This window comes from Triticum urartu, chromosome 3 (assembly GCF_003073215.2).
Source record: "Triticum urartu cultivar G1812 chromosome 3, Tu2.1, whole genome shotgun sequence".
NCBI lineage: Eukaryota > Viridiplantae > Streptophyta > Magnoliopsida > Poales > Poaceae > Triticum > Triticum urartu.
This window is the reverse complement of record NC_053024.1, coordinates 587,687,022-587,709,419: the sequence shown is the minus strand read 5'-3', so window position 1 is coordinate 587,709,419 and position 22,398 is coordinate 587,687,022.

Here is a 22,398-nt window from a genome sequence, read left to right as displayed (position 1 = left end):
CATTGGAGAAGTTTACCACAAGGATCTCAAGGATACTATCTACCAGATTTGTGGGCGCCGAGATGAGCAATGGGAGATGATCAGCACCAGGAAGGATAGATCAATTGCCGCTTTCATCCAGGAGTTAAACCAGCACATTCGTGGCCAGGAGAACCAGATGTGCGCAGGCATGATAGATCTGAGGAAGACAGTGACCAGGATCATGGAGCTGGAGGAAGAACTCAAGGCTACTCATGAAGATTATGAGGAGGAAATCATCGTACTAGTGGAGAAGAATGATGATCTGACAAGGAAGCTAGGAGTATTCATGGGAGAACCCGGCGCCAGGAGGAGAAGATGACGATTCCACTTGCCCGGAGAACTACATCATCATCGACGACACCGACTCGGACCCCGACGATAGCGATGATGACTATGTTGATGAAGCTGGAGCGGATATTATGGAGTCTTCGGCCGATCAATTTTTCTAGTCGACCACCATATCAGTAGTAGTATTCCACCATGTATATAGTATAGTCCGAGCACTCTTGTAACGATAGTTCTAGACCGATTGTATGCCCTTGCTTGACTGATTGAGTGATACGATTGTGTTTGTCTCATGTGCATATGGGTAGTGTTTTCTCACTAGACCTCATTCTATTCTATTCTCTTCCCTCTAAACCCTCAGATGCCTCCGAGACGTGACCCCGGATTTACCTTTCCACCGGAGCTCACTCAGTTGATCCAGCAGCAGAATACCTTGATGCAGTTGTTAGTTCAGAACCAAGGCAACAACAACAACACACCACCACCACCCCCAGTTGACAAATTAGCCCGTTTTCTTAGGTTGTAGCCGTCGGTGTTTTCCAGTAGCACCGAGCGGATAGTGGCAGATGATTGGCTCCGCAGGATTGGAAGGGAGTTAACCACTGCAGGATGCACAGATGCTGAGAAGGTGCGTTTTGCCGTGCACCAATTGGATGGACCAGCAGCCTCATGGTGGGAGAATTACACTGTCACCTATCCTATAGCCAATGTTACATGGGACCAGTTCCAGCAGGCTTTTCGCACTGCCCATGTATCAGCAGGAGCTATGGCCATGAAGAAGCGTGAGTTCCGCAACTTACGCCAAGGAGGACGCACCGTTAGCCAGTAAGTGGATGACTTTAGCAAGCTAGCACGTTATGCCCCAGATGACGTTGCTACGGATGCAGCTAAACAGGAGAAGTTTCTGGAAGGACTGAATGACGAGCTGAGCATGCAGTTGATGGTAGCAACCTTTAATAACTACCAACAGTTGGTAGATAGAGCACTCATGCTTGAAGGGAAGCGGCAGCAGATTGACAACCGCAAGAGGAAGTATGGACAAGGGAAGTATAATTCTGGAGCTCAACAGAGACCCCGTTTCACCCCGAACTCAGGAGGACCCCTACAGCATAACCATGGAGGTCACAATCACACTAGAGGAAGTTCGCACAACCATAGTGGCTCGAAGGGCGGAAATGGTAATGGGGGAAGCAACGGACAGAACCGTTCCAACCCAGCAACCCCCGCCAAGAAAGATCTAAGCCACGTTACTTGCTACAAGTGCCAGAAGACCGGACATTACGCCAATGAATGTCCTGAAGCTAAGAATGGAAATGGCAATGGAAGTTCTGGGAAGAATCCCAACACTTTCAACAGGGGAAAGTGAACCACGTTAACGTGGAGGAGATTGAAGCCCAACCAGATGCAGTAATAGGTAAGTTTTTGGTTAAGTCATTGATTGCAGTCGTTCTTTTTGATACTTGTGCATCGCATTCATACATATCAAGGGGATTTGTGGATAAGTATAAGCTGCCCACCAAAGCACTTAGTACACCTATGTTAGTGAGCTCGCCAGGAGCATAGTATATGGCAAGCCAAGGATGTTTTCAGATGCCATTGACCATAGGTTGGCATGTTTTCCCCTCAGATCTGATAATTTTGGAGTCGCAAGGTTTGGATGTGATTCTGGGTATGTATTGGCTATCGATGTATGGAGGAAACATCGATTGCGCTAGTAAGTCGATTTTGCTCACCACCTCAGAAGGAAGAAGGATCAAGTATGTATCCCGGCATGTGCCGATTAGGACTCAAGTAAATTCCTTATCATGGGTTATACAGGAGGAAGTACCAGTGGTGAGGGATTTCCCGGATGTATTTCCAGAAGAGTTGCCAGGCATGCCACCGGATAGAGACATCGAGTTTTTGCCAGGCACAGGGCCAATATCTAAGAGACCGTACAGGATGCCCGCACAGGATTTAGAGGAAATTAAGAAGCAGATTAAGGAGTTACTGGATAAAGGATATATTCGCCCAAGCTCGTCACCTTGGGGATCACCAGTACTTCTAGTGGAGAAAAAGGATGGATCGTTAAGGATGGTTGTTGATTATTGAGGATTGAATGAAGTGACGATCAAGAACAAGTACCCACTGCCAATGATCAATGATTTGTTTGATCGGCTACAAGGAGCTAAGGTGTTTTCCAAGATCGATCTGCGATCAGGGTACCACCAACTGAAGATTCGAGGGCAGGATATACCTAAGACAACTTTTACCATGAGGTACGGGCTATATGAGTATACCGTCATGTCATTTGGCCTGACTAACACACCGGCCTATTTCATGAAGATGATGAACAAGGTGTTTATGGAGTTTTTGGATAAGTTCGTTGTGGTGTTCATTGATGACATTCTGGTCTACTCGAAGAATGAAGAGGAGCATAAAGAGCATTTGCGATTAGTACTTAGGAAGCTCAGAGAACATCAGCTATACGGCAAGTTCCGCAAGTGTGGGTTTTGGTTGAAGGAAGTTGGATTCCTTGGACATGTTATATCCGGAGAAGGAATAGCGGTAGACCCCGCCAAAGTCATCACTGTGACAAATTGGGAGGCACCCACGTCAGTTGGAGAGATCCGGAGTTTTCTTGGACTCGCAGGATACTACCGGAGGTTCATTGAGGATTTCTCGAAGATTGCAAAACCTATGACGGAGTTGTTGAAGAAGGACACCAAGTTCAAATGGACTGAGGAATGTGAGGCCAGTTTTCAGGAGTTGAAGAAACGCTTGGTTACATCACCAGTGTTGATCCTGCCAGATCAACGCAAGGATTATGAAGTGTATTGCGACGCTTCTCGTCGAGGACTTGGAGCAGTGCTTATCCAGGAAGGAAGAGTTATTTCATATGCCTCACGACAGCTTAAACCCCATGAGTTAAATTATGCTACACATGATTTGGAGTTAGCATCTGTAGTGCATGCTTTGAAGACTTGGAGACATTTTCTCATCGGAAACCATTGTGAGGTATACACGGATCACAAGAGTTTGAAGTATATCTTCATGCAGAAGGAGTTGAATCTCAGGCAGAGGAGATGGTTGGAACTCATTAAGAATTATTACATGAAGTTGCACTATCATCCCGGAAAGGCTAACATAGTAGCCGATGCGTTGAGCCGCAAGAGTCATGTCAATACACTCATGATCGGAGAGTTTCCCAAGGAGTTAACAGAGAATCTTCGCGTGCTATGTTTGGAGATAGTTCCAAGAGGTTATGTAGCAGCTTTGGAGATTCAATCTACTTTGATGGATAAGATCAGAGAAGCTCAGAAGACGGACACGGAGATTGCCGAGATAAAGGAAAGGATGAGCAAAGGAAAGGCTAAAGGATTTCGTGAGGATGAGCACGATACCTTATGGTTCGAGGACCGTGTATATGTGCCAAATGATCAGGAGATCAGGAAGCTGATTTTGCAGGAGGCCCATGATTCGCCATATTTGATTCACCTACGAAATACCAAGATGTATCTGGATTTGAAGGATAGATTCTGGTGGACCGGAATGAAGAAGGATATTGCGGAGTATGTAGCAGTTTGTGATGTATGCCAGAGAGTGAAGGCAGAACATTAGAAGCCAGCTGGATTGCTACAACCATTGCCGATACCTGAATGCAAGTGGGATAAGCTAGGCATGGATTTTATCACGGGATTACCCAAGACTCGTTCAGGCTATGACTCGATATGGGTTGTAGTCGATCGTTTAACGAAAGTAGCTCATTTCATCCTAGTGAAGACCACTTACACCAGTGCTAAGTTGGCAAAGATATACATGACCAGGATCATATGTTTGCATCGAGTTCCGAGGACCATTGTATCAGATAGAGGAACCCAGTTTACCTCAAAGTTTTGGAATTAGTTGCATGAAAGTTTGGGAACCAGGCTAGAGTTCAGTACATCTTTTCACCCACAGACAGATGGACAAACTGAGAGAGTCAATCAGATTCTGGAGGACATGTTGAGAGCTTGTGCGCTAGACTATGGATCTAGTTGGGACGACAATTTGCCTTACGCAGAGTTCTCTTACAACAACACCTATCAAGCCAGCTTGAAGATGACCCCTTTCGAAGCATTGTACGGAAGGAGGTGCAGGACACCGTTGTTGTGGGATGAAGTTGGAGACCGACAGTTGTTTGGACCAGATTTGATTAAAGAGTCTGAAGAGAAGGTTAAGCTGATTCGCGATAGACTCAAGGTAGCACAGTCCAGGCAGAAGAGCTATGCGGATTCTAAACGCAAGGAGATAGTTTACGAAGTTGGAGACAGAGTGTATCTTCGTGTATCACCACTTCGAGGAGTGAAGCGTTTTGGAGTTAAGGGAAAGTTAGCACCACGTTTTGTGGGACCATACAAAGTTTTGGAACGTACGGGAGAAGTTGCTTACAAGTTGGAATTGCCCGAAGGATTTTCAAGAGTTCACGATGTGTTCCACGTTTCTTAGTTGAAGAAGTGCCATGCAAAGATGGCTGATATTCCTCTGAGAGATATAGTGCCACTGGAAGCGATACAGTTGGATCGCAATTTGACCTACAAGGAAAAGCCAGTCAAGATTCTCGAGTTTGCCAACCGAGTTACACGCAACAAGGTTATCAAGTTTTGCAAGGTTCAGTGGAGCCACCATACTGAAGATGAAGCCACCTGGGAACGAGAGGAAGACCTACGGAAGGATCACCCTCACCTATTTTCTAGCCAACCCGAATCTCGAGGGCGAGATTAATCTTAAGGGGGGTAGGTTTGTAACATCCCAAATTTTCAATTTGGAATGTTATACTTTAGGTCATCATTGCATATCATATTTTATTGCATTTTGGCTTGATCCTAGAAATTCTACGCAACTCAAGGACCCACGGAGTGAGTTGGGAATTTTGTTATTTTCATATTTGAGTTTTTCTCGAATTTTGAAAAGAGGATCGTTTGATTTTAATTATTTTATCTTTGAATATTTCTTTTACAAAAATAAAAGAGAGAGGATAAAATGACTTCCTCAAAATAAAGAAATATTGGAGATTTAATATTAAAATCAAATAAGATTTTTATTCGGAGTTTTATTGCTATTTTATTTGAATTAGGAAAAATATGCGTTTTTCAAAGTTGCATTAGAGTCCCAAATAAATGTTCACCTTGTCCGATAGATTTTTAAAGGACGGGGAAAATTTATTTCAGGATTTTTGGAGTCCGTTTAGTATTTCTTTTATTTGTTTTTCTGCGCGGAATATTTAAAAAAAAGGAAACCGACTTTGGGCCGTATCCGCCCGGGACTCCGCCCGGGGGAGGCTTTATAAGCCGTCGAGGACGAGCCCCGCAGCCCACCAGCCCGCCGCCGAAACCCTAGTCGCCGCCCGTGCCAACCCGCCGTCGCCGGAGCCGCCGAAGTCCACCGTCGCCGCCGGTTTTTTTTCTTTCACCGGTTCGGTTTTTCGGTAAAAACCTAGATGTGTTTTTTTATTAGATCAGTTTTTCCCGGTTTAGTTATTTAGCGGACGTTCGTCCGTACGTTCGTTTTAACTAACGGTTTTCGCCTGTTTGCCGCAGTTAGCGAACGTTCGTTCGTTAGTCTGTTCGTCAGTTTTTCTTTTTCTTGGATTTTTCGCGATTATTTTCGATCGCGATTTCTGATCCGATTTTCGTTTTAGTATAACTTTTCGCTCGTTTATTGGAATCAGGCGATTCAAGCGCCTAGAGTTTCGTCTCGAAGCCCTCTTTCTATTTAATCAACTTAAACAAGTTTTTGCTACTGTAAAATTTGACTTTAGTCCAGATTAGTAAACGAAGCTTGTTTCTTTCGCAGTTTGAGTTTCGTTGCTTCGTTTGATTTGATTCTTTTTGCAAACCAGAGTTCTTAAATTGAACTTTCTGGTTAGATCTTCTCATTTGAGTTTTACCCATGCATATTTGCTTGATTGCTTATTGTATGTTTCTTTGATTGCGATAGAGTACCCGTATTGCGAAGCATGCTACTGCGAGTCTCTAGGTTTCACGGATCATCAGCAAGGCAAGTAACACTTTGATCATACCCCTTTACTACCCAGTTTTATTGCATTAGACCAATCCTCAAACAATTGCATGGTTAGGATCTGAATAAATTGTGGGTTGGGAAGTAGATGAGGTAGTACCTATTCACCTGTTCATTATCAAACCTTTGGGAGTTACTTCTACGTTGCCTATATTGCTATGTTATGCTCGTAGTCGTGGTTTGGGTTAGAGAGTATTCATGACAGATGTGAGTATTTTTAATTAATGGTTAACTTAAGGTGGCAACTTTAATACACATCTTGGTGGATTGAGGCACCTGGGGAACCCAGTGATTGCCTGTATTTTTGGAAATCCCGGGGTACCGTGTGATTCTCCTATGGACTGCTACCCAGGCTCAAAGGGATCATAAGATTATTCATGCTAGAAACTTCCGTGTGCAGCCACATGCCATTATGGGCTCTCGCATAGTTGAGTAAGTTGTGGGAAACCTTTCCATGATGGGCTAGCAGATGTAGGGGATTGTAGGTGTACAGGCCTATCTATCGGTTATGGTGACCTCTTCGGAAAGACTGTGTCTCGGTCATACGTTTCTCAAACATTATGTAGTGCGAGGAATCCAACGGAGGAGATCGAGTCTTGTGGGGAAAAGTGCATAAACCTCTGCAGAGTGTACAAACTAATCATGGTTAGCCGTGTCCCCGGTTATGGACCTCTTGAGTATCTAGTTCTTGGATTAGCATGTGGATCTCATCACTCTTAATATAATTTTGGTTGGGTTATTTATTACCTTTTTAATTGGGATTGAGATGGGGTTTACCATTCTCAATGTTTTTCAACAAACTTTGTAGTTAAATAAAATATATTCCTTTTTAGTAGGGAAAAATTGGCTTTCCACAAGACATATTAACCATACAGCCTCCACCAGCCATATATGCATGTAGTGGTAGCATTATCTTGTTCATTACTCTCTAGTGTTACATTGCCAGTATATTCCATGTGCTGACCCGTTTCGGGCTGCAACGTATCATGTTGCAGACTTTTCAGACGACGAGTAAGGAGCCTTAGGTCGTGGTCTTTCACTCAGTGATGCCGTTGGAGTTGATGGACTCACTTTATCTTCCAAGCCTTCCGCTGTTATCGTATTAGATGGCCTTAAGCCATATTTATTGTAATAAGTTCTCTTTTGAGACATTCGATGTAATAAGTGTGTGATTGCTACTCTGTTATAAATCCTCAAGTACTGTGCGTGTCGGCATTACCGATCTAGGGATGACACTGATGCATAGAGATCAGACTGTTTGAGGTATGGTCGCTACAATTTTATTATTAAGAATAGGGAAAAGGCGCTTAAGTGCAAATTAATATTTGGTAATAATCATCCTGATACTATTACCTTGCCTGCCCCTTCCTTGTTTGATTTATCTGCAGGCAAGTACCTTGTTCCTTTGGAGGCCATTCACGCCTACCGGAACCCTACATTAGCTACAGAGCCAGAGCAAGAACCATAATTTGATCCTCCACGACAGTCTGATTACCAGTGGGATCCGGAGGTGATTGCCAACCAGTGGCAATCTGAGGCTTCTTCACAGTACGACCCCAACTATTACTTTGGATACCCGCCAGGCTAGCCGTGGCCATAGACCAAATTAGGCCAAAAGCCTAAGCTTGGGGGAGTACGTATTTCTCACCGACATTACATTCATGTTCACACACTCATTGCTAGTTGTCGGTGCTCATACTTTTTCATTGTATCATCCATGCCAGTTTATTTTCCTTTTCATGCTTTCTTCTTATGTGTTTAATAAACCTTAAGAAAAACAAAAAAATTAGTTGTAGATTTTAATTAGTTTAATTTCCATGCGTGTAGTAGTAATTAAAAATAAAACCCAAAAAGATTTCTCGTTCTTCTTGTGCTTGTTGGGAGCTTTCCCGTGTAAATAGTTTTATTTCTTTTCTTGTTCTTTGGGGGTCGAGAGGAGAAGACCATAATTAAAATGTTGAAGTGGCTCTCATATGCATTATTGTTGATCTGACAAAAGAGCCCATATTACCTTGTCTTCTCTCTTGAATTGAATGCTTGCAGATTCCAGCTTAGCCCAATGCACGTGCACTATTATTATCCACACTATTCGGTCGTGTAAGTGAAAGGCAATAATGATGATTATATGATGAACTTATTGAGATGAGAAAATATGGTATGAACTCGACCTCTCTTGTTTTTGTAAATATGATTAGTTCATCATTCCTGATTCAGCCTATTATGAATAAACATGTTTGCAATGACAATTAGAGATTATAGTTGCTTATGCCATGCTTAATTAGCAAGGAGCTTATAATGGTTTACCTTGCGTGCCAACATGCTATTAAAATGGTTGTGATGTGGTATGATATGGTGGTATCCTCTTTTGAACGATTCGAGTGGCTTGACTTGGCACATGTTCATGCATGTAGTTGAAACAAAATCAACATAACCTCTACGATATTTATGTTCATGGTGCATTATATCCTACTCATGCTTGCATTCGGTGTTGATTAATTTTAATGCATGTTCATGACTGTTGTCGCTCTCTAGCTGGTCGCTTCCAAGTCTTTTTCTAGCCTTCACCTGTACTAAGCGGGAGTACTGCTTGTGCATTCAATTCCATAAACCCCAAAGTTATTCCATATGAGTCCACCATACCTACCTATATACGGTATCTACCTGCCGTTCCAAGTAAATTTGTATGTGCCAAACTCTAAACCTTCAAATAAACATTCTGTTTTGTATGCTCGAATAGCTCATGTGTCAACTAGGGCTGTCTGTATCTTCCATGTTAGGAGGGTTATTCTCAAGAGGAGTGGACTCCGCTCCTCACTCACGAGAAAACGGCTGGTCACCGGGATGCCCAGTCCCATGCTTTATGCAAATCAAATCAAAATAACTGCAAACAAAACTCCCCTGGGACTCTTGTTAGTTGGAGGCACTCGTTGTTTCAAGCAAGCCATGGATTGATGCTTGTTGGTGGAGGGGGAGTATAAACTTCACCATTCTATTTGGGAACCGCCTATAATGTGTGTAGCATGGAAGATATCGCCATCTCTTGGTTGTTATGTTGACAATAAAAGTATGCCACTCAAAATATTATTCATATTTATTTCAAAACCGAGCTCTGGCACCTCTACAAATCCCTACTTCCCTCTGCGAAGGGCCTATCTATATACTTTTATGCTGAGTCATCATCCTCTTATTAAAAAGCACCAGTTGGAGAGCACCACTGTCATTTGCATTCATTACTGTTAGTTTACATTGAGTATGACTTGACTGGATCTCTTTTACCATGAATTGCAATGTCTAGTCAGTCCTTGATCTTTAAACGTGCTCTGCATTTATGTTTTGCGGTCTCAGAAAGGGCAAGCGAGATACCATCCTGTTATATCATATTATGATTGTTTTGAGAAAGTGTTGTCATCCGAGATTTATTATTATTGCTCGCTAGTTGATTATGCCATTGATATGAGTAAACATGAGACCTAAATGTTATTGTGAATATGGTTAGTTCATAATCTTTGCTGAAAACTTGAATGCTGGCTCTACATATTTACAACAACAAGAGCAAACAGAGTTTGTAAAAGTTTTTCTTTATCACTTTTAGTTTATCAACTGAATTGCTTGAGGACAAACAAAGGTTTAAGCTTGGTGGAGTTGATACGTCTCCGTCGTATCTACTTTTCCAAACACTTTTGCCCTTGTTTTGGACTCTAACTTGCATGATTTGAACGGAACTAACACGGGCTGACGCTGTTTTCAGCAGAATTGCCATGGTGTTATTTTTGTGCAGAAATAGAAGTTCTCGGAATGACCTGAAAATCAACGGAGAATTATTTTGGAATATATAAAAAATACTGGAAGGAAGATCCACGTTAGGGGGGCCTCCACCTGTCCACGAGGGTGGGGGCGCGCCCTACCACCTGGGCGCGCCCCCTGCCTCATGGGCCCCCTGACGCTCCACCGACCTCAACCCTGACTCCATATATTCACTTTCGGGGAGAAAAAACCAGGGAGAAGGATTCATCGCGTTTTACGATATGGAGCCGCCGCCAAGCCCTAAACTCTCTCGGGGGGGCTGATCTGGAGTCCGTTCGGGGCTCCGGAGAGGGGAATCCGTCGCCATCGTCATCATCAACCTTCCTCCATCACCAATTTCATGATGCTCACCGCCGTGCGTGAGTAATTCCATCATAGGCTTGCTGGACGGTGATGGGTTGGATGAGATTTATCATGTAATCGAGTTAGTTTTGTTAGGGTTTGATCCCTAGTATCCACTCTGTTCTGAGATTGATGTTGCTATGACTTTGCTATGCTTAATGCTTGTCACTAGGGCCCGAGTGCCATGATTTCAGATCTGAACCTATTATGTTTTCATCAATATATGTGAGTTCTTGATCCTATCTTGCAAGTCTATAGTCACCTATTATGTGTTATGATCCGTTAACCCTGAAGTGACAATAATCGGGATACTTACCGGTGATGACCGTAGTTTGAGGAGTTCATGTATTCACTATGTGTTAATGCTTTGTTCCGGTACTCTATTAAAAGGAGGCCTTAATATCCCTTAGTTTCCAATAGGACCCCACGCCACGAGAGGGTAGGATAAAAGATGTCATGCAAGTTCTTTTCCATAAGCACGTATGACTATATTCGGAATACATGCCTACATTATATTGATGAACTGGAGCTAGTTCTGTGTCACCCTAGGTTATGAATATTACATGATGAACCGCATCCGGCATAATTCTCCATCACCGATCCATTGCCTACGAGCTTTCCATATATTGTTCTCCGCTTATTTACTTTTCCGGTGCTATTGTTATCCTCACTATAAAACACCAAAAATATTACTTTTGCTACCGTTACCTTTTACCACCGTTACCACTACTATCATATTACTTTGCTACTAAACACTTTGTTGCAGATATTAAGTTTCCAGGTGTGGTTAAATTGACAATTCAGCTGCTAATACTTGAGAATATTCTTTGGCTCCCCTTGTGTCGAATCAATAAATTTGGGTTGAATACTCTACCCTCGAAAACTGTTGCGATCCCCTATACTTGTGGGTTATCAAATAAGTCTCTGATATTTTCTCCTTTTCCAGCCCAGAATTCCAGCTGCCGGCATTCCCCCTCTTCATGTAAACCTTGTACAATAAGAGAGAATAGGCATAAGTATTGTGACATAATGTGTAATAACAGCCCATAATGCAATAAATATCGATATAAAAGCATGATGCAAAATGGACGTATCAACTCCCCCAAGCTTAGACCTTGCTTGTCCTCAAACAGAAGCCGATATCGAAAAATATGTCCACATGTTTAGAGATCGAGGTGTCGATAAAAATAAAATACGGACATGAGAGCATCATGATCATTCTTATAACAACAACTTATATATGTATTGTCATATGATTTCTTATGCTAAAGTAACAATTCATTCACAATTTCAAGTATGAATTAGAAACTTCATTGAAAACTAACAAACTATAATCTCAGTCACTGAAGCAATTGCAATTTAGCATAACATCAGAAAGAGTCAATATAAGAGCTTTTCAGCAAGTCCGCATACTCAACTATCATTTAGTCTTTCACAATTGCTAACACTCACGCAATATTTATGGGTATGAAGTTTTAATCGGACACAGAGAAAGATAGGGGCTTATAGTTTTTCCTCCCAACCTTTTACCTCAAGGGTAATGTCAACAATAATAGTTCATGAAAACTCACATCCAATTAGCTATATATATCTGGATCTTTCCAACACATTGTGCTTGCCAAAGGATAAAATGTAAAAAGGAAAGGTGAAGATCACCATGACTCTTATATGAAGTAATAGACAAGAATAAAGATAGGCCCTTCACAGAGGGAAGCAGAGGTTGTCATGTGCTTTTATGGTTGGATGCCACTTGTGATATGGACCTTTATTATGCAGTCCGTCGCTTTTATTTCTTCCACATCACAAGATTGTATAAAGCTTATTTTCTCCATACTAATAAATCATACATATTTAGAGAGCATTTTTTATTGCATGCAAAAATGATAACTTACTTGAAGGATCTTACTCAATTCATAGGTAGATATGGTGGACTCTCATGGCAAAACTGGGTTTAGGGATATTTGGAAGCACAAGTAGTATCTCTACTTGGTGCAAAGAATTTGGCTAGCATGAGAGGGAAAGGCAAGCTCAACATGTTGGATGATCCATGACAATATAATTTATTTCGGATGTAAGCAAACATAACCCATGACGTTGTCTTCCTTGTCCAATATCAACTCTTTAGCATGTCATATTTTAATGAGTGCTCACAATCATAAATGATGTCCAAGATAGTATATTTATATGTGAAAACATCTCTTTCTTTATTACTTCCTATTAATTGCAACAATGACCAAAACTATGTTTGTCAACTCTCAACAACTTCTATTCATCATACTCTTTATATGTGAAGTCATTACTCTCCATAAGATCCATATGATCTCTTTATTTCTTTTTGTTCTTTCTCTTCTCTTTTATTTCTATTCCCTCAAGATCATAGAAAGATGGCAAAGCCCTTGACTCAACACTAATATTTATTATATATCTCACGGACTCGATTACATAGAAGGATCATAAAGCAAAACTCAAAACTAGATCGTACTAAAACTTTATTCTACTAGATCAAGATATTACCAAAAGGATCGAACTAAGAAAAACGGTAAAGATAAAAGTGTGATGGTGATACGATACCGGGGCACTCCCCCAAGCTTGGCAGTTGCCAAGGGGAGTGCCCATACCCATGTGTTTATGTCTCCTTCTTCAGGGGTGGTGATGTGATATTCTTGGCGATGATGCCCCTCGGGATACGATTCTCTTCCTCGAGCTTACTTGACTTGCTTCTTGAGGTCCATTATTTCCTTACGGAGCTTGCCCGTGACGGCTAAAGCTCCTTTCACCCAAGGATGTTGCATAGCTGCGGGAGAACAAGTAACACTCTTTTTCATATTTTCATAAGAAAGAAATCTAACATTGGAAGGGATGACCGAGTTTGGAATAGTTGAGCTCTGTAGTTCCCCCATCGTGAATCCGGCTCGGAAACAAGAAGTAACTTCTTGATCCTCCTCCATGGAATCTATCCTTTTCAAGTCGGCCTCCATCTCTTCCTCAGTTGATGGACCAAAGTGGCCAGCATCGTTGTTTGCTCTTGGCTCCGGTATCGGATGAGACACCCGACTCTCCTCGACTGACTCTTGAGAAGACATCTTGCTCCAAATATGCAGTAGAAACAACTCGAAACAAAAATAGAGGATGTTTGCATGGTACGGTGGTCAAAACCTTCGGGAGATTATATAATGAATTTTTACCGACCAAAAGAAGTATCGTGCAGGAAAACGGAGTCCGGAGAGCACACGAGGTGCCCACGAGGCAGGGGCGCCCAGGGGGTAGGGCGCGCCCTCCACCCTCGTGGACGCCTCGTGTCCTTCCCGGACTACTTCTTATTTTCCTATTTTCTTAAATATTCCAAAATGAAGAAAAATTTCTATTAGAACTGTTTTGAATTCGGTTTACTTACCATACCACATACCTCTTCCTTTTCGGAGTCTGAACGTTCTGTAAAGTGTCCCTAATGTATTCCTCCGGGGTTACGGTTTCAATAACATTAGTTTCAACATTTATGGGATTACCTGAGATATAATGTTTGATTCTTTGACCGTTCACCACCCTCGGATTTGTGCCTTTGAAGTTCTTGATTTTTGTGGCACCGGAATGATAGACCTCCTCGATGACGTAAGGACCTTCCCATTTAGAGAGGAGTTTTCCTACAAAAAATCTTAAATGAGAGTTGTATAACAATACATAATCACCTACATTAAACTCATGTTTTTGTATCCTTTTTCATGCCATCTTTTAACTTTTTATTTAAACAGTTTGGCATTCTCATAAGCCTGGGTTCTCCATTCATCAAGTGAGCTAATGTCAAAAGTCCTCTTCTCACCGGCAAGTTTGAAATCATAATTGAGCTCTTTAATGGCCCAATATGCCTTATGTTCTAGTTCAAGAGGTAGGTGACATGCTTTACCATAGACCATTTTATACGAAGACATACCCATAGGATTTTTATATGCAGTTCTATAGGCCCATAATGCATCATCAAGTTTCTTGGACCAATTCTTTCTAGATATATTAACAGTCTTTTGCAAAATCAATTTAAGCTCCCTATTACTCAGTTCTACTTGACCACTAGACTGTGGATGATATGGAGATGCAATTCTATGATTAACAGCATACTTAGCAAGCATTTTACGAAAGGCACCATGAATAAAATGTGAACCACCATCAGTCATTAAGTATCTAGGGACTCCAAACCTCGAAAAAGTTACTTCTTTAAGCATCTTAATAGAGGTGTTATGATCAGTACTACTAGTTGGAATAACTTCTACCCACTTAGTAACGTAATTAACAGCAACTAAAATATGTGTATATCCATTAGAGGAAGGAAACGCTCCCATATAATCGAAGCCCCAAACATCAAATGGTTCAATAACAAGTGAATAATTCATATGCATTTCTTGACGTCTGCTAATATTTCCAATTCTTTGACATTCATCACAAGACAAGACAAACTTACAGACATCCTTGAAGAGAGTAGGCCAATAAAAACTGGATTGCAGTACCTTATGTGCAGTTTTATCTCCAGCATGGTGTCCTCCATAAGACTCGGAATGACACTTGCGTAGGATCTGTTCCTGTTCATGCTCAGGTACACAACGTCTAATAACACCATCTACTCCTTTATAAAGGTGTGGGTCATCCCAAAAGTAATGTCTTAAATCATAGAAGAACTTTTTCTTTTGCTGGTATGTGAAACTAGGTGGTATGAATTTAGCAACTTGTAATTAGCATAATCAGCATACCATGGAGGAGTAGAGAAGCATTTATGACAGCTAGTTGTTCATCAGGAAAGCTATCATCAATAGGTAGTGGGTCATCAAGAACATTCTCTAACCTAGACAAGTTGTCTGCAACGGGGTTCTCAGCTCCCTTTCTATCAATAATATGCAAATCAAATTCTTGTAGCAAGAGAACCCATCTAATAAGTCTAGGTTTAGCATCTTTCTTTTCCATAAGATATTTAATGGCAGCATGATCAGTGTGAACAGTTACCTTAGAATCAACAATATAAGGTCTAAACTTATCAAAAGCAAATACAACTGCTAAAAATGATTTTTCAGTAGTAGCGCCATTTCTTTGGGCACTGTCTAGAGTTTTACTAGCATATTGGATAACATTTAATTTCTTATCAACTCTTTGTCCTAGAACAGCCCCTACAACATAATCACTAGCATCACACATAATTTCAAATGGTAAATTCCAATCAGGAGGCTGAACAATAGGTGCAGAAATCAAAGCTTTCTTAAGTATTTCAAATGCTTCTACACAATCATCATCAAAGACAAAAGGAACATATTTTTGTAAGAGATTGGTCAGAGGCCTGGAAATTTTTGACAAGTCTTTAATGAACCTCATATAAAAACCGGCATGACCAAGGAAACTTCTTATACCTTTGATGTCCTTAGGACACGGCATCTTTTCAATAGCATCAACCTTATCTTTATCAACTTCAATACCTCTTTCACAAATTTTATGCCCCAAGACAATACCTTCATTAACCATAAAGTGGAACTTCTCCCAATTCAAGACAAGATTAGTTTCTTCACATCTCTGCAAGACTCGGTCAAGGTTGCTTAAGCAATCATCAAAAGAAGTCCCATATATAGAGAAATCATCCATGAAAACCTCAACAATCTTTTCACAGAAGTCATAGAATATAGCAGTCATACATCTTTGAAAGGTAGCAGGTGCATTGCATAAACCAAAAGGCATACGTCTATAAGAAAAGGTACCGGAAGGGCAAGTGAAAGTTGTCTTTTCTTGATCCTATTTTAACACAAGTATTTGAGAGAAACCAGAATAACCATCTAGAAAGCAAAAATGTGTATGTTTGGATAATCTTTCTAGCATTTGATCAATAAAAGGTAAAGGGTAATGATCCATTTTAGTAGCTTTATTTAATTTGCGTAAATCAATTACCATTCTATAACCTGTAACAATTCTTTGTGGGATCAATTCATCTTTATCATTAGGAACAACAGTAATACCTCCCTTCTTAGGGACACAATGGACAGGACTTACCCACTGACTATCAGCAACGGGATAAATTATACCTGCCTCCAGAAGCTTTTGTATTTCTTTTCTTACCACTTCTTTCATCTTAGGATTTAAACGTCGTTGGTGATCAACAACCGGTTTCGCGTCTTCCTCCAATTTTATTTTGTGCTGGCATAGAGTGGGACTAATTCCCTTAAGATCATCAAGAGTATATCCAATAGCAGCAGGGTGCTTTTTTAGAGTTTTCAATAATTTCTTTTCTTCATGCTCTGAAAGGTTAGCACTAATAATAACAGGATATATCTCTTTCTCATCAAGATAAGCATATTTAAGAGTATCGGGTGAAGATTTAAGCTCAAACACAGGATCACCCTTGGGTGGAGGAGGATCCCCTAGAATTTCAACAGGCAAGTTGTGTTTCAAAATAGGTCCCTGTTTAAAGAATACTTCATCTATTTCCCTTCTTTCATTCATAAACATATCATTTTCATGGTCAAGCAAATATTGTTCTAAAGGATCATTAGGAGGCACGGCAATAGAAGCAAGACCAATAATTTCATCTTTACTAGGCAATTCTTTATCATGGGGTTGTCTATGAAATTTAGCAAAATTAAACTCATGAGACATATCCCCCAAACCAATAGTAACAACATCCTTTTTGCAGTCTATCTTAGCATTAACAGTATTCAAGAAGGGTCTACCCAATATAACGGGACAGAAGTTATCTTGGGGGGAACCAATAACAAGAAAATCAGCAGGATATTTAACTTTCCCACACAAGACTTCAACATCTCTAACAATCCCAACTGGTGAAATAGTGTCTCTATTGGCAAGCTTAATTGTAACATCAATTTCCTCTATCTCAGCAGGTGCAATATCATGCATAATGCCTTTGTATAAGGAATGAGGTATCGCACTTGCACTAGCACCCATATCACATAAGCCATGATAGCAATGATCTCCTATTTTAACAGAAATAACAAGCATGCCTACAACAGGTCTATGTTTATTTTTAGTATCGGGTCTAGCAATTCTAGCAGCTTCATCACAGAAGTAAATAACATGCCCATCAATATTATCGGCCAAGAGATCTTCAACCATAGCAACACTAGGTTCAACTTTAATTTGCTCAGAGGGAGTAGGTGTTCTAGTATTACTCTTATGAACCACAATTGAAGCTTTAGCATGATCCTTTATTCTAACAGGGAAAGGTGGTTTCTCAATATAAGCAGTAGGAACAATAGAATCGTTATAAGTGATAGTCTTTTCTTCAACTTTAATAGGTGCAACTACTTTTACTTCAATGGTTAAACCACTTCTCCTTAGGGAGATCAACATGAGTAGCAAAGGATTCACAGAAGGAAGCTACTATCTCAGAGTCAAGTCCATATTTAGTGCTAAATTCACGAAAGGCATCGGTATCCATAAAAAGATTTAACACAATCAAACTTTGGGGTTATAACTGACTCCTTACCTTCATCGAGATCCAATCTTCAGAGTTGTGTTTAATTCTTTCCAATAAATCCCATTTGAATTCAATAGTCTTCATCATAAAAGAGCCAGTACAAGAAGTATCGAGCATGGAGCGATTATCGAGAGAAAGTCGAGCATAAAAATTTTGAATAATAATTTCTCTTGAGAGATCATGATTGGGGCATGAATATAACATTGACTTAAGCCTCCCCCAAGCTTGAGCAATTCTTTCTCCTTCACGAGGCCAAAAATTATATATATAATTACAATCACGATGAACAATATGCATAGGATAAAACTTCTGATGAAATTCCAATTTCAGTCGGTTGTAGTTCCATGATCCCATATCATCACATAGCCTAAACCATGTCAATGCCTTTCCCTTCAAAGATAAAGGGAAGACCTTCTTCTTGATAACATCCTCAGGCATACCTGCAAGCTTAAATAATCCACAAACTTCATCCACATAGATTAGGTGCAAATCGGGATGCAATGTTCCATCTCCTGTAAAAGGATTAGCTAGCAGTTTCTCTATCATACCCGAAGGAATTTCAAAGTAAACATTTTCAGTAGGTTCAATAGGTTGAGGAGCAACTCTTTGCTCTACTGGTCGGGGTGAAGATACCCCGAACAAGCCCCTCAAAGGATTATGTTCCATAGTAACAAGTGACAGTAAATTTCAGCACACTATATAAATTTTCCTTAACAAATTCCACCAACCAAAGGCGCTTCACTCCCCGACAACGGCGCCAGAAAAGAGTCTTGATGACCCACAAGTATAGGGGATCTATCATAGTCCTTTCTATAAGTAAGAGTGTCGAACCCAATGAGGAGGAGAAGGAAATGACAAGCGGTTTTTAGTAAGGTATTCTCTGCAAGCACTGAAATTATCGGTAACAGATAGTTTTGTGATAAGGTAATTTGTAACGGGTAACAAGTAATAAAAGTAAATAAGGTGCAGAAAGATGGCCCAATCCTTTTTGTAGCAAAGGACAAGCCTGGAGAAACTCTTATATAAAGGAAAACGCTCCCGAGGACACATGGGAAATATCGTCAAGCTAGTTTTCATCACGTTCATATGATTCGCGTTCGGTACTTTGATAATTTGATATGTGGGTGGACCGGTGCTTGGGTACTGCCCTTCCTTGGACAAGCATCTTACTTATGATTAACCCCTCTTGCAAGCATCCGCAACTACAAAAGAAGTATTAAGGTAAACCTAACCATAGCATGAAACATATGGATCCGAATCAGCCCCTTACGAAGCAACTCATAAACTAGGGTTTAAGTTTGTATCACTCTAGCAACCCATCATCTACTTATTACTTCCCAATGCCTTCCCCTAGGCTCAAATAATGGTGAAGTGTCATGTAGTCGACGTTCACATGACACCACTAGAGGAAAGACAACATACATCTCATCAAAATATCGAACGAATACGAAATTCACATGACTACTTATAGCAAGACTTCTCCCATGTCCTCAGGAACGAACGTAACTACTCACAAATCATATTCATGTGCAAAATCATAGGGATACTAATAAGCATAAAGGATCTGCACATATGATCTTCCACCGAATAAACCAACTAGCATCAACTACAAGGAGTAATCAACACTACTAGCAACCCACAGGTACCAATCTAAGGTTTTGGGACAAAGATTGGATACAAGAGATGAACTAGGGTTTGAGATGAGATGGTGCTTGTGAAGATGTTGATGGAGATTGACCCCCTCCCGATGAGAGGATCGATGGTGACGATTTCCCCCTCCCGAAGGGAAGTTTCCCTGGCAGAACAGCTCCGCCGGAGCCCTAGATTGGTTCCGCCAAGGTTCCGCCTCGTGGCAGCGGAGTTTCGTCCCGTGAGCTTTCTTATGTTTTTTTCTAGGGCAAAAGACCTTATATAGCAGAATATGGCCACCGGAGGCTTGCCAGGGGGCCCACGAGGCAGGGGGCGCGCCTAGGGGGTAGGGCGCGCCCCCACCCTCGTGGATGGTGGGTGGCCCCCCTCTGGTACTTCCTTCGCCCAATATTTTTATATATTCTGAAACGTGCTCCCGTGAAGTTTCAGGACTTTTGGAGTTGTGCAGAATAGGTCTCTAATATTTGCTCCTTTTCCAGCCTAGAATTCCAGCTACCGGCATTCCCCCTCTTCATGTAAACCTTGTAAAATAAGAGAGAATAGGTATAAGTATTGTGACATAATGTTTAATAATAGCCCATAATGCAATAAATATCGATATAAAAGCATGATGCAAAATGGACGTATCAGTAACAAATCCTGACAATCCAGCAAATCACGTTCAAAAGGAAGGAAGGAATCAATCAATCAAAAGGAATGAATCACTCACGTTAGTATTTGGTAAACTATAATTTAAAAGAAAGGAATCAATCACGTTTGTAATTGTTGGTGCAATGGTAGACCCCTTATGTTTTGGAGTTTGTTGACATAAACAGTTTGGGACTTATGTGTTTGCTAGTGCACACAGAGTAACAGGTCCCTGAAGTATCAAGGAGTTTGATGCAAACGACGAAGATAATCTCCTTGCGTGGCAGCGAAGGTTATCACCAAAGGTAAAGCTAACAAGAGTGACTCCTAAAAATTGCTGAAGTTTAAGCAATTGGTTCGGTGCTTGTTCGAAGCAAATGATTGTGCTCGAGGAAGAATGAAGATGAGATGAAGACGTAGTATTTATTTCGTTGTTCTTCTTCTTTCATTGAGTCATAGGACCACCGTACTACAAAGAGGGGTGTAGCATTTGAAGCTTTGATTCTCTGATGCTAAACCCAAAACCTATGAAAGATCTGAGAGAAATCTCTTTGTGCTCTGAGCAAATACTTGACAGATTTGACTCGGACCAAGGAGTTAGCATTACTTGTTCTTCAAGTAATGTTACCGTTGCTCCAAAATCTAGCCGTTGTGAATGTGTCGGTTGGCCATTGGCTGGACCTCATGTCCAAAATGATCATTTCCCATCTGGGAAGGCCCGCGCTGGCTTTGTCTGGTGGCTGCTCCAATTGATTCTAAGAAGATTGTTGAGCAACCCACTCTCCGAGCAATTTGATTTTAAAATCCACCGAGAGAAAAACCCTAGAGCCAAAGAATTAGATAGTGGTTCATCATCAATGGAATCTAAGTTTGGTACGCTCCGCCTATTACTCTTGAGAGCTGCAAACTCTCTAGGAGTTAGGTGTCAATTTCTTCAGAGACCAAGAGTGATTGTGGTTCTTAAAGAAGAAGTCTATAAATGAAGGAAATATTCCCTTGAGGCAATAATAAAGTTATTATTTATTTCCTTATATCATGATAAATGTTTATTATTCATGCTAGAATTGTATTAACCAAAAACTTAGTACATGTGTGAATACATAGACAAACTGAGTGTCACTAGTATGCCTCTACTTGATTAGCTCGTTAATCAAAGATGGTTAAGTTTCCTAGCCATGGACAAGAGTTGTCATTTGATGAACGGGATCACATCATTAGAGAATGATGTGATTGACTTGACCCATCTGTTAGCTTAGCACGATGATCATTTAGTTTGTTGCTATTGCTTTCTTCATAACTTATACATGTTCCTATGACTCTGAGATTATGCAACTCCCGGATACCGGAGGAACACTTAGTGTGCTATCAAACGTCACAACGTAACTGGGTGACTATAAAGATGCTATACAAGTGTCTCTGATGGTGTTTGTTGAGTTGGTATAGACCGAGACCGTGTATCGGAGAGGTATCTCTGGGCCCTCTCGGTAATGCACATCACTATAAGCCTTGCAAGCAATGTGACTAATGAGTTAGTTACGGGATGTTGCATTACGGAACGAGTAAAGAGACTTGCCGGTAACGAGATTGAACTAGGTATTGAGATACCGACGATCGAATCTCGGGCAAGTAACATACCGATGACAAAGGGAACAATGTATGTTGTTATGTGGTTTGACCGATAAAGATCTTCGTAGAATATGTAGGAGCCAATATGAGCATCTAGGTTCCGCTATTGGTTATTGACCAGATGTGAGTCTCGGTCATGTCTACATAGTTCTCGAACCCGTAGGGTCTCCACGCTTAACGTTCGATGACGATCGGTATTATGAGTTTATGTGTTTTGATATACTGAAGGTTGTTCGGAGTCCCGGATGAGATCACGGACATGACGAGGAGTCTCGAAGTGGTCGAGACATAAAGATTCATATATTGGAAGGTTATACTCGGACACCGGAAAGGTACCGGGGGTCATCGGATAAATACTCGAGTACCGGGGAGTTACCGGAACCCCCCGGGGGTCAATGGGCCTTCATGGGCCTTAGTGGAAATAGAGTGCAGCAAGGGAGCTGTGGGCGCGCCCCCTAGGTCCAAACCGAATTGGTTTAGGGCTTGGGGGCGGCCCCCTCTTTCCTTCTCCCCTCCTCATCTTTCCTTCCCCTCCTAGTTGGACTAGG